Source organism: Triturus cristatus, chromosome 12 (genome assembly GCF_964204655.1).
Source record: "Triturus cristatus chromosome 12, aTriCri1.1, whole genome shotgun sequence".
NCBI classification, from domain to species: Eukaryota; Metazoa; Chordata; class Amphibia; order Caudata; family Salamandridae; genus Triturus; species Triturus cristatus.
Window position 1 is genome coordinate 29,900,124 of NC_140595.1, and position 16,976 is coordinate 29,917,099.

General features: G+C 47.2%; 1 protein-coding gene across 7 annotated transcripts in view; it reads right to left on the reverse strand.

The window, feature by feature from the left end:
* CHERP (calcium homeostasis endoplasmic reticulum protein) overlaps positions 1-16,976 on the reverse strand; it is a 196,202-nt gene that overhangs the window by 18,358 nt on the left and 160,868 nt on the right. The window lies entirely within an intron of this gene.

Below are 16,976 nucleotides of genomic sequence, written 5' to 3' on the forward strand. Positions count from 1 at the left end.
CATTGCTATTGACTTTTACGCATTACGCGTGAGTGTTTCCACTCTGCACACGAATCCCGTGGGCCTCCCACTTCCTAACTAACGCTAGTGTAGTGTAGCCCCAGCGATTCCCTAGGCCTAGGCCTATTCTATTTCCGTGACAGTGGTTCTTATACCACTTCTTTAGTATATGGTTTGCGTGGCCCCTAGGGCCTAACTGTATTACTTACCTGTGTGACTTACTGTATGCATTAATAAGACTGTGTTGTACTTACCTCTAAACTCATAAAGAGTGCTGAGGGTTTGCTTAGAATAAATACACTTTATTTTATATATATATCTGTTGTGGTGTCCTTTCATTTGGTATTCAAGGGATTATATATGGTATCACAGCTGGCTTCACATGCCATTCAGAGTTTAGCCTAAGACTGCTCTTGTCCATGCTACCACTAGGATAGCTGGTCTATAAGGTTGACTTTACAACCAATCACCATAAGGGTATTTGGACTGATATAAGGTGTACACTATAACTAGTGACATCATACATCAGGCCAACTTCTCACATTGGTGAGCAGCGGTTGGGATCTGAGCTTGCTGTTGTAATACCATTGTAATCTTGAGATACTAAATTGAAAGATCACACAGATATTGTCTAGGTACATATAACATAGATTATTATACTTAAGTCATACTGGACTTTGTAGTTGTAGGTTGAAGGGAATAACACACCCTGACTACAACTACTAGAAAGGTTTAGTAGATACAACTAGTGTAGGTAGGTGCACACACCACACCCTCACTAGATCATGCCTCTGGGAGGAGATCAAGTAGATGCTCTCTCAGGAGGGGCAGGTCTGCAGAAGACCCCCTCTAGGTATGATACCTTAACATTCCAGGAGATGAGACAATTGTGTACCTCCAGAGGAATAAAACAGGGTGCAAACCCTACCCTCCTTCAGTTAAGACAACTCCTAGAGGAGTATGATGCTCAGAGGGCATTTCAGGAAGGTGCCCTAGGCACAGAGGAGGGTCTACCCACCACAGAGGAGTCAGATGGGGCTTCAGATGGGGAGGTAGATAGCCAGAGCCAAGTAAGGAGACTTAGCCAGGCTAACTTAAGTTTACATGGGAGTTTGCATGGGGTCCCCCCATACAGACCCACAAGTAGACATTCACAGAGAAACAGGAAGGACAGATCCCCTTCAGGGGAATCCATCCACTCCCATGTCTCTAACATCTCTAATGCTTCCTCTCACAGGGGAATGACTTCACCTGAGAGAAAGGAGCATGCAGCCAGAATGAGGGAGGCTAATCTGAGGATTCAAAGGGAAGAACTTGCCCTTGCCAAAGAGAAGCTTGCTCTGGCTAGAGAACAAAAGTTAAGTGGGTTAGAACCCACTGGTGGCAGCAACATTCCTAGAGATAGAGACAGGCACTATGATAATAGAAACCTGAGCAAGATTGTCCCTCCCTACAAGTGTGGGGATGACATCCACAAATGGATAACTGCTTTGGAGAGAGCTTGCAAAGTACAGCAGGTACCCCAAAGTCAGTGGGCAGCTATCTTGTGGCTCTCCTTCTCTGAGAAAGGAAGAGACAAGCTCCTCACAGTTAGTGATGAGGATGCAGATAATTACACTGTCCTGAAGAGTGCTCTGATTGATGGGTTTGGCCTAACCACTGAACAATACAGGTTGTTGTTCAGGGATACCCAGAAGACACAGACTCAGGACTGGACTGACTTTGTAGATTGTGCCACTAAGGCTCTGGAAGGCTGGCTATTGGGAAGTAAGGTTAAGGACTATACAGGATTGTATAATTTGATCATGAGAGAACAAATACTTAACAACTGTCAAAACCAGCTATTGCATCAACACCTGATTGATTCTGATCTGACTTCTCCCCAAGAATTGGGAAAGAAGGCAGATAGATGGGTCAGGACTAGAGTTAAGCAGAAAAACCAGAACCAGGGCGGTGATCAGAAAAAGGCAGACCAGAAGGGTAATGATCAGAAACAAAAAGACCAGAAGTCTTCACCAGGCCCCCAAAAGGCTCAGGGGGAGGGTGGTTCCAAAAAGGATAAGAAGAAAGAAGGCCAAAAGAAACCATGGTGCAACTATTGTAAGTCTACCTCACATTGGTTTAGTGAGTGCACCAAAAAGGATAAGCCCCCAGCCACCATTGCCCCTAAGGCAACTGTACCCCCTAGTTCAGCTGTAAGTGGTGGTTCCCAGCAAAAGGGTGTAGTAGGGTTAACCCTGGGAACTGAGGAGGATTCTGGCCTAGTCAGAGTACCTACTCAGGCTGTCCTGATCTGTGATGGGGACTTAGCTTTGTCCTCTACTGTAGGCCCCAGTAACCTGGGCAAGTACAGACAGACACCTTTTATCAACCAAAGAATGGCTCAGGCCTACAGGGACACTGGGGCTAGTGTCACAATGGTGACACCTGCTTTTGTGGACCCTGGACAGATCATACTAGGTGAGAATTACCTAGTGACCAACGCTAGCAATGCCACTACCTCCCATAGTGTGGCTATTGTTAACTTCTCCTGGGGAGGGGTAACTGGCCTCAAGAAAGTTGTTGTTAGTTCAGACCTTCCTGTAGAGTGTTTACTGGGCAATGATCTTGAAACTTCAGTTTGGTCTGAAGTGGAGTATAGGACCCATGCAGAAATGCTGGGGATAGATGCACATGTCCTTGCTGTGACCAGGTCACAGGCCAAAAAGTGCAACACTGAGCAAGTGCTGGATCCTGAAATTATGGACCAGTCACAATCCAAGAGAAAGAGCAGTAGGGTTAAGGCTGTGCCTTCCCCCCTGCCTCAGGTGGTGGATCAACCCTCCCAGGAGGATGATTCTGAGAGCCCTGAAGGAACTGTCCTAGAAGAACTTGAACCTGATCAGGTTGAGTTTCTTGGGACAGGGGGACCTTCCAGGGCAGATCTGAGGCAGGCTCAATTAGACTGCCCCTCTCTTGAACCCCTCAGACAGCTGGCTGCTGCTGAGGCTGCAGGGAATGCTCAAGGTACCCATAGAGTGTATTGGGATGAAGGGCTACTGTACTCAGAGGCTAGAGACCCCAAGCCTGGTGCATCCAGGAGGTTGGTCATACCACTGAAGTTCAGAGGCTTCCTTCTAACCTTGGCCCATGATATTCCCCTTGCAGGACATTTAGGCCAGAACAAGACTTGGGACAGGCTTGTCCCTCACTTTCACTGGCCCCATATGTCAGAAGATACTAAGGAGTTTTGTCGCTCCTGTGTCACCTGCCAAGCCAGTGGCAAATCAGGTGGCACCACAAAGGCCCCCCTCATACCACTACCTGTGGTGGGGGTCCCCTTTGAAAGAGTGGGCATAGATATTGTAGGACCAATGGACCCACAAACAGCATCTGGGCACAGATTCATACTGGTGATAGTGGACCATGCCACCAGGTACCCAGAAGCAATTCCCCTGAGGACCACAACAGCTCCTGTTGTGGCAAGGGCCCTGCTTGGAGTATTCTCCAGAGTGGGCTTTCCAAAGGAGGTCATTTCTGACAGAGGTGCCAACTTTATGTCAGGATACTTGACTGCAATGTGTAAGGAGTGTGGTGTTAACTATAAGTTCACCACACCCTATCACCCACAGTGCAATGGGCTTGTTGAGAGATTCAACAAGACCCTAAAGGGAATGATAAAAGGATTACCAGACAAGCTTAGGCGAAGATGGGACATCCTTTTACCCTGCCTTCTGTTTGCTTACAGAGAGGTCCCACAAAAGGGGGTTGGCTACAGCCCTTTTGAGCTTTTGTTTGGACATCCTGTAAGAGGACCCCTGTGTTTGGTGAAGGAAGGATGGGAGAGACCTCTCAGACAACCCAAACTAGACATAGTGGATTATGTACTTGGTCTCCGCTCCAGGATGGCAGAGTATATGAAGAAGGCTTCTAAAAACCTTGAGGCAAGCCAAGAACTCCAAAAAGCTTGGCATGACCAAAAGGCTGTACTGACTGTTTACCAGCCAGGGCAGAAAGTGTGGGTGTTGGAGCCAGTGGCCCCAGCAGCACTCCAAGACAAATGGTCTGGACCCCACACTATTGTTGAGAAAAAGGGAGAAGTCACCTACTTGGTGGACCTTGGGACTCCCAGAAGCCCCCACAGGGTGCTTCATGTCAACAGATTGAAGGCATATGTTGACAGGGCAGACATGGGGCTACTCATGGCTACAGATGAGGGGCAGGAGGAAGAGAGTGACCCTCTCCCAGACCTGTTGACTCAGAACCCTGATGATGGCTCAGTTGATGGTGTGGTCTTTTCTGACAGCCTCACTGTCCATCAGCAACAGGACTGCAGACAAGTTCTGCAGGCCTACAGACATATGTTCTCTCTGACCCCAAGTCAGACAAACTGGTGCACCCATGAGGTGGACACTGGTGACAGTCTGCCTGTGAAGAGTAAAATCTACAGGCAACCTGACCATGTCAGGGACTGCATAAAAGTTGAGGTACAAAAGATGTTGGAGCTGGGAGTCATTGAACCTTCAGAGAGCCCTTGGGCTAGTCCTGTAGTCCTTGTGCCAAAACCTCACACCCAAGATGGTAAGAGAGAGATGAGGTTTTGCGTGGATTACAGAGGTCTCAATGCTGTCACTAGGACAGATGCCCACCCAATACCTAGGGCAGATGAGCTCATTGACAGACTGGCAGCTGCTAAGTTTTTGAGCACATTTGACCTAACAGCAGGCTACTGGCAAATCAGACTAGCTGAGAGTGCAAAGGCCAAAACTGCTTTCTCGACCCCAGGAGGACATTATCAATTTGTGGTAATGCCCTTTGGTTTGAAGAATGCACCTGCCACTTTCCAAAGGCTGGTGAATCAAGTCCTTACTGGGTTGGATGATTATTGTGCAGCTTATCTTGATGATATTGCTGTCTTTAGCTCCACCTGGGAGGATCACCTGGTCCACCTGAGGAATGTTTTAGAGGCCCTGCAAAAGGCAGGCCTCACTATCAAGGCCACTAAGTGCCAGATAGGGCAGAGCAAGGTTGTATACCTGGGCCACCTAGTTGGTGGGGGTCAGGTTCAACCACTGGAGAGCAAGATCCAGACCATAAAGGACTGGGCTCCTCCAACTACCCAGACTCAGGTCAGAGCTTTCTTGGGCCTGTCTGGGTACTACAGAAAGTTTGTTAAGAACTATGGGTCCATAGTGACACCACTTAATGACTTGACCTCCAAGAAGATGCCAAAGAAAGTTCAGTGGACAGCAAGCTGTCAAAAAGCATTTGATGACCTGAAGCAGGCCATGTGCAGTGCACCTATTCTGAAAAGTCCAGACTACTCCAAAGAGTTCATTGTCCAGACAGATGCTTCTGAGTTAGGTGTGGGAGCTGTTCTTTCACAACTGAATGTAGATGGTCAAGACCAGCCAATTGCTTTTATAAGTAGAAGGCTGACCCCTAGAGAGAAACGTTGGTCAGCTATTGAGAGGGAGGCCTTTGCTGTGGTTTGGGCCCTGAAGAAGCTGAGGCCATACTTGTTTGGCACTCACTTCAAGATTCAGACAGACCATAAGCCCCTCTTGTGGCTAAATCAGATGAAGGGTGAAAATCCCAAACTTCTTAGGTGGTCCATTTCCCTACAGGGGATGGACTTCACAGTGGAACATAGACCTGGGACTGACCATGCCAATGCAGATGGACTCTCCAGATATTTCCACTTAGAACATGAAGACTCAACTGGTCAAGGTTAGTTTAATGTCCCTAAGTTTGGGGGGGGGGTTGTGTAGGAGAGTAGGGTCTGCTTTCTATGTTCACCCCCACTTTTTGCTTTTGCTTTACTGGTTTTCGACTTAGATGTGGCTGTGGGCCTGCTAATCAGACCCACAGCCCTGCTGTTCTCTCTCTAAATTACTACTATGTACTTTAGGTGCATAACCCATTTGGATAGGATCACCTTATTGGGCCCTGTACAGTGTACCCTAGGTACCCAGGGCATAGGTGTACCCTAGGCCTACCAGGGGCTGCAGCATGTATTGTGCCACCCCTGGCCTGGCCTTCCATTTTGACACAACTGGCTGATCACTCAGCTGGGGCAAGGTCGTGTAATCACCCCTTGCTTAGGTGTAGTATTCCTATACCTAACTTACATATAGACACATGTGTACCTATCAGTCACTCCTATGGCAGGCCTTGACAATCCTGGAGGCAGAGTGCTTGGTAACATGTGAGATGGTGCTCTAGCATGAGCTGAGCCTGTCTGCAGCTTTCGGAACCAAGTCCTTATAGCTGTTCTATGATATAGCCTACCATATACTCTTAAAGTACCTTATAATCTTAGACGGTTATGGTAACTATGGTTTGGCTTTATCAAAACATGTCGTGTAAGGTGTCTAACACTCGGGAATAATACCCCCATGCCATTTCTGGACAGGAGAATATTATTCCCCCCTTCTAGAGGGAAAGACATGTTAAAATCATACTTCAACTGTTAGCCTCTGACCAAAGCCTCAGCATCACAAAATGGATGCTGCTGCCACGACACAAGTCTGACCTCCTGCAGCTGGGAGTGATCCCAGCCAGGGAGGCCTGGACAATAGGTTTCCTGCTTGGGGAGGTGCTAGCACCTCCCCAGACAGCCTTTAGTGTATTGGGGCAGGGTGGGCTGAAAGGAATGAGACATGCCTGGGGCACACAAGGTGTTCCTTGCATAGTCCAGTTCAAACCGGCGCTGGGGCACTCCAGCCCCAGCTCTGGCGCGAAACTGGACAAAGGGAAGTGGGTGTAACCACCCCCTCCCAGGTCCCACCCATAAGGCGTGACCTAGCAGGTATCCCAGCCCCCCAGATTAGTATAAGAGTGGGAGTTGGGCCTCAAGACTTTAGATTATCCTGAACCTGCAAAACTGAACAGAAACTCTGGACCTTCGACATTCGACGAAAGAAGAAGACTGAAGAATCTCCCTTGTAGCCAAGGAGTGGCTACCCTGTGCAAACAGGCACCATCAAGTGACTACCCTTTGCTTTGTGAAACGTTCGACGAGGAACCGATTGCAGAGCCCGACCAGAGCCTTGATTTCCAGACTTCTCCGACCCTCATCCACATCTGCAGCAGAGCTGAGATCCGTGGAGGCGACGAGCGACGTGGGACCGGCTACCTGGGAAAAGTGGCTAGTAACTTACAGCGCAGCTTCTGAGGTACCCTCGAAGTTGTGCACCGGGGATTGAGAAGCCCCAACCCCAAGCACCATCTGCACCGAAGACCAGCCCCCCACACTCCACGAGTCCTGCGTGGGGCCCTTCAGCATTTTCCTGCTTGCCGCGTCTGTCCGGTTGCTTGCCCGCTGGCTAGTGGCCTTTGTGACGACGCTCCCTGAAATCTTCTGCGCTGGTTTGGCTCCTCCAGACTGGCTCCCGCTTCTCTGCAAAGAAGAAGCACCCCAGACCTTCCTGGTCTGCACCAGAAGCAAGTCCTTTGTTCTTCGTGGGTTCCGCTTGCCAAGGCTTGGTGAGTCCTAGTCCAACTTCGACGCCGCCGACAGCAAGAGCCTTCGTGGGACAGCTCGCCTCCTGGTCCTGGTCGTCCTCGACGCTTCCTGGTCCTCCTGGCTGCAGCGACAAGCTTCACCTTCACCTGCAACTCTTCACGACATCGCCTGGTTCCTTCCTGGTTCCACGTGGTCACTGGCTAGTGACCTTGACTCTGTCCCCTCTGCTTGCAGGTTTCTTCTCTTCTTGATCCCAGGCTTGGGATCCACCGGACACTCTCTCCTGACTGCCTGTCAGCATCTTTCTTCAGGCATCCATAGGAGTCGACGACGAAAACGACGCATCTTCACCCCTATGCACCCGCAGCCTGTGGGCTAGGTAACTTGGGTACTCCGGTGCTCATCAGGATAGTGACTATCCTAGTGTCTAGTTTTCAAGTCTCAACTTCCTAGCTACTCCGGAAGTGTCCTAAATCTATCTATTTCTAAACTGTAACATTGCTATTGACTTTTACGCATTACGCGTGAGTGTTTCCACTCTGCACACGAATCCCGTGGGCCTCCCACTTCCTAACTAACGCTAGTGTAGTGTAGCCCCAGCGATTCCCTAGGCCTAGGCCTATTCTATTTCCGTGACAGTGGTTCTTATACCACTTCTTTAGTATATGGTTTGCGTGGCCCCTAGGGCCTAACTGTATTACTTACCTGTGTGACTTACTGTATGCATTAATAAGACTGTGTTGTACTTACCTCTAAACTCATAAAGAGTGCTGAGGGTTTGCTTAGAATAAATACACTTTATTTTATATATATATCTGTTGTGGTGTCCTTTCATTTGGTATTCAAGGGATTATATATGGTATCACAGCTGGCTTCACATGCCATTCAGAGTTTAGCCTAAGACTGCTCTTGTCCATGCTACCACTAGGATAGCTGGTCTATAAGGTTGACTTTACAACCAATCACCATAAGGGTATTTGGACTGATATAAGGTGTACACTATAACTAGTGACATCATACATCAGGCCAACTTCTCACACCAACGAGCTATGGTTGGCTTTGATACTGAATGGCCTTGACGTGATCTGCCATAAGCTACCAAGAGCTGGTCCGATTTGCGCAGTGGTGCTGTGCGTTGTAAGTAAAACTTCAGACATCTCTTGATGTCTAGGGAATGCAAGGCCCTTTCTGCAGCTGTTTGCGGATTTGGGAAGAAAGTTTTCAAAACTATGGGTTCATTAAGATGGAAATCCGTCGGGACCTTTGGCATAAATTTTGGATTAGTGCGCAGCACCACAGAATCAGATGTGAATTGCAGAAAGGGTGGATGAATAGTGAATGCTTGCAGGTCACTAACCCTTCTTGTAGAAGTTAGAGCCAATAATAAAGAAACCTTCCAAGAAAGGAACTTAAGATCCGCCTTGTGGATGGGCTCGAAAGGATGCCTCATTAGTTGTGAAAGCACTATGTTAAGGTGCCAAGAAGGAGGCGGATGCCGAATAGGCGGAAACATCCTAAATAGCCCCTTAAAAAATTGTTGGATGACTCTGTTGGAATAGAGAAAGTTAGTACCATCCTGTCGGAATCTTGAAATTGCAGCCAAGAACACTTTCAAAGTAGAGTGGGAAAGACCAGACCTCGCCAATCGTAGAAAGAAAGGCAGAAGTTGTTCCGGCTTTGCGTGGATCGGATGGAGATTACCGGATTGACACCACATGCAAAACCTCTTCCACTTTAGTTTGTAGGTTTTAACAGTTGCTGGTGCTCGAGCATTGGCCAAAACCTCTAGGCAGTCTGGAGGGATATCTAGGTGTGCAAATTCAAGCTGTTGAGGAGCCATGCCGCTAATCTCAGCGATGCTGGGTCCGGATGACAAATTTGACCGTTCTGAAGGGTCAGAAGACGAGGAATTGGTTGAAATTGTATGGGTTCCGCCTCTGAGAGGAGGAGAAGCTCTGTAAACCAGTACTGGCGGGGCCTCCTGGGAGCAATTAAGATCATGCGGCAAGGCTGTTTGATCTTGCGCAGAACTCGTGGAACCAACGGGATCGGTGGAAAGGCGTAAGCATATATTTGCGACCAATTCATCGAAAAGGCATTCCCCAGCGAGTCCTTGTGGGGAGCCCAACTTGCGAAGAATGGGCATTTGCGGTTCTGGCTGGTTGCAAAGAGGTCTAGAACGGGATGCCCCCATTCGTGAAATACCCCGTCTAGGAATGGTTGGTGTAACTCCCATTCGTGATTCGACGTTGTGGTTCTGCTGAGGGAATCCGCCAGAACATTCGTGATTCCCGGGACGTGAATGGCTTTGAGGTTGATCTTGTGGCGGATCGCCCAATCCCAAATCTCTTGTGCTTGCTGGGATAGGAGGGCTGACCTCGTCCCGCCTTGTTTGTTCAAGTAATGCATACTTGTTGTGTTGTCTGTTCTCACAAGTATGCATTCTCCTCGGATGATGGTCTGGAAGGATTTTAGAGCCAGGAATATGGCTCGCAGTTCTAGCAGGTTGATATGCCACTTTCTTTGTTCTAGAGTCCACCTGCCGTTGACTGTCATTCCTTGAAGGTGCGCTCCCCAACCCTCGAGGGATGAGTCTGTGGTGACTGTGAAATCCGGCATTTCGACCAGAAATGGGCAACCCTCTTTCAAGTGGTCCATCTGACTCCACCATTGAAAGGCCTCTCGCATTCGTGGGGTGATGTGAATGAGATCCTTGAATGACCCTGTGATCTGAAGCCATTGCAGATTGAGTTCCTCCTGCAACGGTCTCATTCTGTACCGACAGTTGGGAATGAGATGAATGCAAGACGAAATCATCCCTAGGAAGGATTTGTATACACAGACTGAAACGCACTCTTTTGAACTTAGAGAGCGCACAAGATTGCATATCTTGGTTTGCCTTTCTTTTGATACGAAGGCTTTGGCCAGAACCGTGTTCAACGTCGCTCCTAGAAACGTTCTTCTTTGCGAAGGAATTAGATGTGATTTCTCCAGATTTGTTGATAGACCCAGGGATTGGAAGAGTAAGAGGCATTTCTGAACATGCTCGGATGCTACCTTGGCGGAACTCGCCTTGATAAGGCAGTCGTCCAGGTACGGGAATATCTGAACTCCCTGCAGATGGAGATGCGCAGTCACTGGCGCTATGACCTTTGTGAAGACTCTGGGTGCAGAACGGAGTCCAAATGGGAGGACTCTGAATTGGAAATCCCTGCCAGCCACTCTGAACCGTAGATATTTTCTGTGTCTTGGTAGGATTGGTACATGAAAATAGGCGTCCTGCAGGTCGAGGGTGGCCATGTAATCTCCCATCGAAAGCAACTGCAGAATTTCTTGGAGCGTCAACATCCGGAAAGACATTTTCTTTAGAAATTGGTTAAGGGCGCAAAGGTCGAGAATTGGACGCCACTCCTGATTTTTTCCGGATGAGGAAAAATCTTGAGTAAAAGCCCATTCCGAACTGTGGTGGCTGCCATTGTAGACACTTTCTTTCCTATTGCGTCCAACCTTCTACCATCTCTATCAGGTGGAGCGGATATGGGCGTTGAAGGATTTCTAGCCCGTCTCTGAGCCGCTTGTGCTATCACCGAGTCTGCCTTAGGTTGACCAATCAGGCATGCTGGTGAATTACTTGGGGCTCAATATTTCTTGTCCAGCCTTGGTAACACTGCTGGAAGAGAATTAGGGGTAGCCATCAGTCTCAATCCCTCCTTCCAAATAAAGTCAATGATTGGGATTGCCCGAACCTGCTTCCTTGGTTGGTCCTTGAAGTCATACAGGAAGCAGTCATCTTCCTTTGTTTCCATGGGAATCAGGAATCTCTTGGTCGCTCTTTCCATAAGTGAATGGAAATTCCCAATGTCCACCGGGGGAAGAGTCCACCGGAGCTGGAGCACTTGGAGAAGGAGTTTGTACTTGGTAATTATCCCACTCCGACATGATAGATTGATCATCTACCTCTCCTTCCTCCCTTTCATCGTCTGAAACCTGCAATTGCCGAGATGGCAACGGAGAAGGTGGTCTTGGTGACTGGAGCGACGACAACTGTACTCGTGGTCTGGGTGTTGCCGGAAGAGATTCCGCCGTTTCCGAAGGAGGAAAACGTCTATAGTAATCTTGCAACATATACTGCAGATTATCAAGTAGTTCCAATGGCATTTGACCAGACGGCACTGGTGCAGGTGGTGTTGGCTGTGGTTCCATATTAGGATGTTCGTATTGTTTATCCTCATCATCCTCATCTTGATATTTGATGAGAAGCTCCGATGGACTCCTTGCAGTCCGAAATCTCTCATCTTCTTCGGAGTCGTTATCCTCCGATTGTAAAAGTTGCGCCGGTAATTTTAGAGGCGATATAGCCTCTAAAGACGATCCTCTACGCTGAAGAAGCGCAGATGCTGGTGACTTTTGATCAGACACGACAGACGACGGAGTCGCAGTCCATACCTGCATATCCATGCAGGTAGATAGAGAAGGTGGAAACACTCGTGTCGACGGAACCAATCCCGACGTTAAAGCCATTTTCGATGACGAGGCTGTTTTCGTCGATGAGATGGCATCCGTCGACGATGAGACAATCTTCGCCGACGACGATGCCGTCGACGGGGCAAGCTTCGTCGACGATGTCGTCTTCGTCGACGAGGTCGTCTTCGTCGACGAGGGCGTCGACGCGTCCATCTTTGTCGACGGGGTTTTCTTCGTCGACGAGGTATTCTTCGTCGGCGAGGTATTCTTCGTCGGCGAAGCAACTGTCGACGGTGCCACAATCTTCGTCGACGGAGTAGACGTCGATGATGTAGTCGGCGGAGCCAGCTTCTTGATTCTTACCGTCGACGGAACGGAGACGAGAGATGACACTTCCCTCGTCGACGAGATGGGTTTTACACTCACCGAAACCAGCGTCGACGGCGATGAAGCTGATGACATTATCATTGTAGGTCTCGGCGACGAGAATGTAATCGTCGACGTTGAAATCGCGTCGACGATAATAACTGTCGACGCCACTACCGTCGACGGCGCCGTCGACGACGGCAATCTCACCTGAGGTGATTTCTTGTCAGGAAAAATCTTAGCTGGCTGGGTTTTTCCCGCTTTCCTAGGGGGCGTAGAGGGCTTGGATCCTGAAGGTGGAGATGTCTTCTTAGATGAAGACGAAGACTGCCCCAAGCCCTTAACAGACTGGGCTTTCCTCAACACCTTTGCCCCAGTAGAAGAAGATTCTTCCTCAGCCACCCTTTTTCTGGACGAGATAGAGGATCCAGAGGCAGTTTCTATCTCTGATAAAGGAGCATCTTTATCCTTAAGCTTCTGTAGCCACAGAAGAAGGCGTCCTTCCCTATCCCTTAAGGTCTTCTGAGAGAAGGTGCGGCAAATCTTGCACTCCTTCACCTCATGATCAGGATAGAGGCAATAGATGCATTTTTTGTGAGGGTCTTCAGAAGAAAGCCTAAGCTTTCCGCAGGACTCACAAGATCTGAAGAGTGATTTCTTTGTAGTTGACATCCTAAAAGTTGTAGAAACAGCAGAAACTTGAAGAACTGAGCAGAGCTCAGGGAGACTCCCTTCACACGACGTGCGGTAGAAAATCTGACAGCCTGAGCCTCTGAGGAGAACATTCTGGTGGGTGCTGTCGCCTGATTGGCTGCAGTTTGGACTGTATATAATGACAGTGATAGTCATAGCTGTGGAAGCTTTTTCCCTTGTAGCTTAGGCTACTTTACTTCCTGGTTCAGGTTACCAGGGTTTTTTGTTTGGTATATGCATAATTATTGCTTTTTTATGTACCGTGGGACTCCCATTCCGACGACGGGGAATGATTCAGGCATGTGAATCTATGAAAGACACCCCAAATACTGGAGAAGATTATACCTTGATGTGCTTAGCTATCTCTGATAGAAACTATTTAATGAGGAATTGTAAGGCATGGACAGCTGCTCCAAAGATGTTCGACCACCAAACCTTACTCTACGAGTAAAGCACATGGTAAAGTTTATAAATAAGGCTTCCAGTTTTCAGTTTTTTTTACAAATAAATACAGAAAACCATCTATTTCCTGTCTGTACTTATTTTTAAAAGCAGAACAATACAGAAAATGGTGCTTCTTGAGAGTGACTCTCCTTGTCCTTCATTAATTCCAGGACAACTGCTGAGCAGATAGACACCACAGGGATTTAAAAACAGGATGAGATCCCCTTAAATACAGGCATATGGTAACATATATTTGTATACAATGGTAATACTCACTTCTCTGTGTATTGCCATATTTGGCTTAATTTGCTAAAAATCAACAGCAATCAAAGTAGGAGTGCATGTTTATCATTTAAATAAATGTGGAAGTATACCATTGTTGGCCCCTTTTATTTTCAAACAATAAAATAAATATGGATAAATACCAATAAAATGGCCAAAAAATAAATATGAATAAATACAAACAAATGTTTAAAAAAAAAAAAACACAAAACCAGGAACCCTATTTATAAATATGCTACTCCTCATGAGGCCAGCCCGCCTCTGCTTACTACAATAGCTTTCTGAAAACCTCAGGTTACTTTCAAATCCCTCTGCCTTTCCTACAATCACCCGGATGAAAAGGGCACAACATCCTCAACAAACAGCTCTAATGGGCGGCCAAACTTCAGCAGTTAGAAAGGAGTAGGGGCCCAACTATGGAACTCACTCACTATGACCGTGCACATCAAAGATAACTCCTCTTGTCTATGTCCTCTTTTGGTACCCCTCCTACTAGTCATCTCAAACAGACGAGGAAAAGGTCTTCTGAAATAGGCTAAACGCACCTACCCACCTCTTGCTGAAACTTGGGCTTGAAGACAGGAGCCTGATTCTCACTCACTGAGCTAGGTACCGGGAAACGATCTGCAGGACTTGCTATGATTTTTTTGCCCTCTCAGCTGTTTTTTTCTCTAGCCCATGCCAGGATGGTACTTCCGGACTAGCGGGTCATTATGGAGGGTGGGCGGGTCAGACGTAACAGGAGAGCAATTTCACTGCGCGATCAGGTCATGAATCCCTGCTCGGATCCAACCTTTTTTGAACAACATTGCCTAGGCTACAGGTCATCAAGACATGGCCCATTAATACATTTGGAATCTGGCTCATTTGTTGTCACCCTTACACGATCAACACCAAGCGTTCCATTCTATGCCGAATCTGTGTAGGTCTGAAATAATGCAAGCTTCATTCACTGACTCTAGACTCAGTTTATGAGAGAACACCCAAGGATGAAACAGCTGCGCTTCAGACCCAGACTTTTGCAAACACACACTTTATAGCATCAAACAAGAAATCAACACTCCCTTAAAAGCAGATCATTTAGAACTATGCTTAGTGCACTTGAGTTTAATCCCGGACAGCACATTATCTTGGAAAGAGGGAAATTGTTATTGGTCTAGAATGAGGGGGGGGGGGGGGCAGTGTACAAAAGATCTTGTGGTGCAGTAATACTCTTTCTCCCTGAAAAGTTTTGTAAATTTTATTACTTAATAGTGCCCTAAGGGAACTATAATCGAAATATGCTTTAAACATACGTGGAGGTCCTGTCTGTCTTGTCCAGTACACCCACATGTGTAAAGAGTGAGTTGTAAAAGAATTCTGTGATATATTAGGAGCTTGTTTCCTTTTCATAGCCTTTAAAAAACTGCACCCTTCCTTATTTAGGACTTCTTGTGCTGACCTAGGATAGTTTGAACCAGAACATCGGGCATCAACAGATACCACTGGGGAATTGCCCTGGACGTGGGTCTGCTCCTCACATACCAGAAGACACACAGGATAAACCAGCTTGACAGCAGCAACCCCGAAAAACCCATCTGTTATCTTTCAACTGAGACTGACAGGAAGCTGGAGCTGGGCGGACTCCTGGTAAGGAGGACCGTGCCCACAGACTTTCTGAAAATTGCTGCCTGGGTCATCTCCACATCTGGAAAGCCCAGATAGTCATGAGATGAGCTCAAGAAGCTCTGAAGAGACCCTCAAGACATATCTGAATGGTACCTCATGACTCGCAGTTTGATTCTGCTCCCAGCGTACTATGCAGCAGTAGGTTTGCACTGTATGGTATTCAGGAGATAGCTGCTGCCGCATGAGGTCCTTGTGGCATGTGACTTGTATCGGTTTGTCTGGAGAAAGAGGTGTAGGACAGCAACAGGCCTCTTGCCTTTACAACACCTTTGTCTAAATTAGGCCATGGTACCTCAAAGCAGCTTTAGGAATCACGAGGAGGCACCTAACGTTTACTTAAAACATTATCTGCAGTAACACTGGGGCACTTTTGTAAATCAGTAACTACTTCAGAGCTGGGCCATGACAAAAGCTGTGAAGGCACTACAGGGCTCAACGTGGGAAAGCAGACAGCAGTCACATCCTGCAGGTCCTAGATCCAAAGCCGAACCCCTCAGTTTACTAGGTGGAAGTTTGTTAGATAGCAAAATGTTGAAGCCACTGCAACCACATTTTATGTTTTTAACTAACTGCTTGGTACTTCGAACAGCTTGAAAGGAACAAAACAATTTTCAGCAACAAAGACCTTTGGGGAGTTCTTTCAGAAACAGCATGCAGGCGTTTCAAGTATAGCTTTTTTTCACTGCAGCTTAACATTCACCAGCAATGTCCATGGTACACAGAGCCCACAGTCCAAGTAGTGAAAAGGAAATGTTTCTAAAGTATAAAAGAAAAAGCAAACTCTGTGATAGAAGTCACTGTGTATCCGTCAGATAAGGACTTGGGCCAGCAAGGTGCATGAACTTGGCCAAGAGGTTTTGGTGTGGCGCATATAATGCAACCGTCCTCTGAAGAATAGGACATCTTAGCAATACGAAAGCCGTTGGCAACTGATCCCTTTACACTGAACGCAATTTAATGGAGCCCAGGCTTTTTTAAGCTAATTGTAATCCATATGCTGGGGGATTGCTAACCCATACACAGAATGGAACAAAGTACAACAAACCTCCGCATGAAAAATACTATTGACTAAAAAAGCCTGAAGTGGTAGAAGGGGCAAGCTTTCCACAGAGGACACTGCATCTCCACGCCTTTCAACATTGTTGAGTAATTTTAAGCCAATGTGCCGATCGCCTGGTGAACCCTCTTCAAAAAACAACACTATTTGAAACAAGGAGGCAAATGAAAGCGCTTTTATGTCAGTGGTCCCTGTATATGATGCACGTCACTCACACTGTAGCACAATGTTAGATGAAAAAAGGGCCAGGGAGACAGGATCAATGTGCAGTAAAAACACAGAGAAGGGGCTAAGGCATAACAATTAATGAAGCACAGTACTATATTCTACAGTTCTATTCCAGCTACAACAAGCTACTTTCAGTCTGTGAACCTTCCATATATCCAGTCCACAGAAAACATGAAGGGGGTTTCCAAGGAGAAAGACCTAAAACCCAGTATATAGACATAATTAACAAATCAGATAATAGACAACAATTCATCTATCCAAAAACGAGGAAATAGGAAAAAGTTCATTAATAGAAAAAAGGGTTCTAGAATTTTTTTCATGTATAGA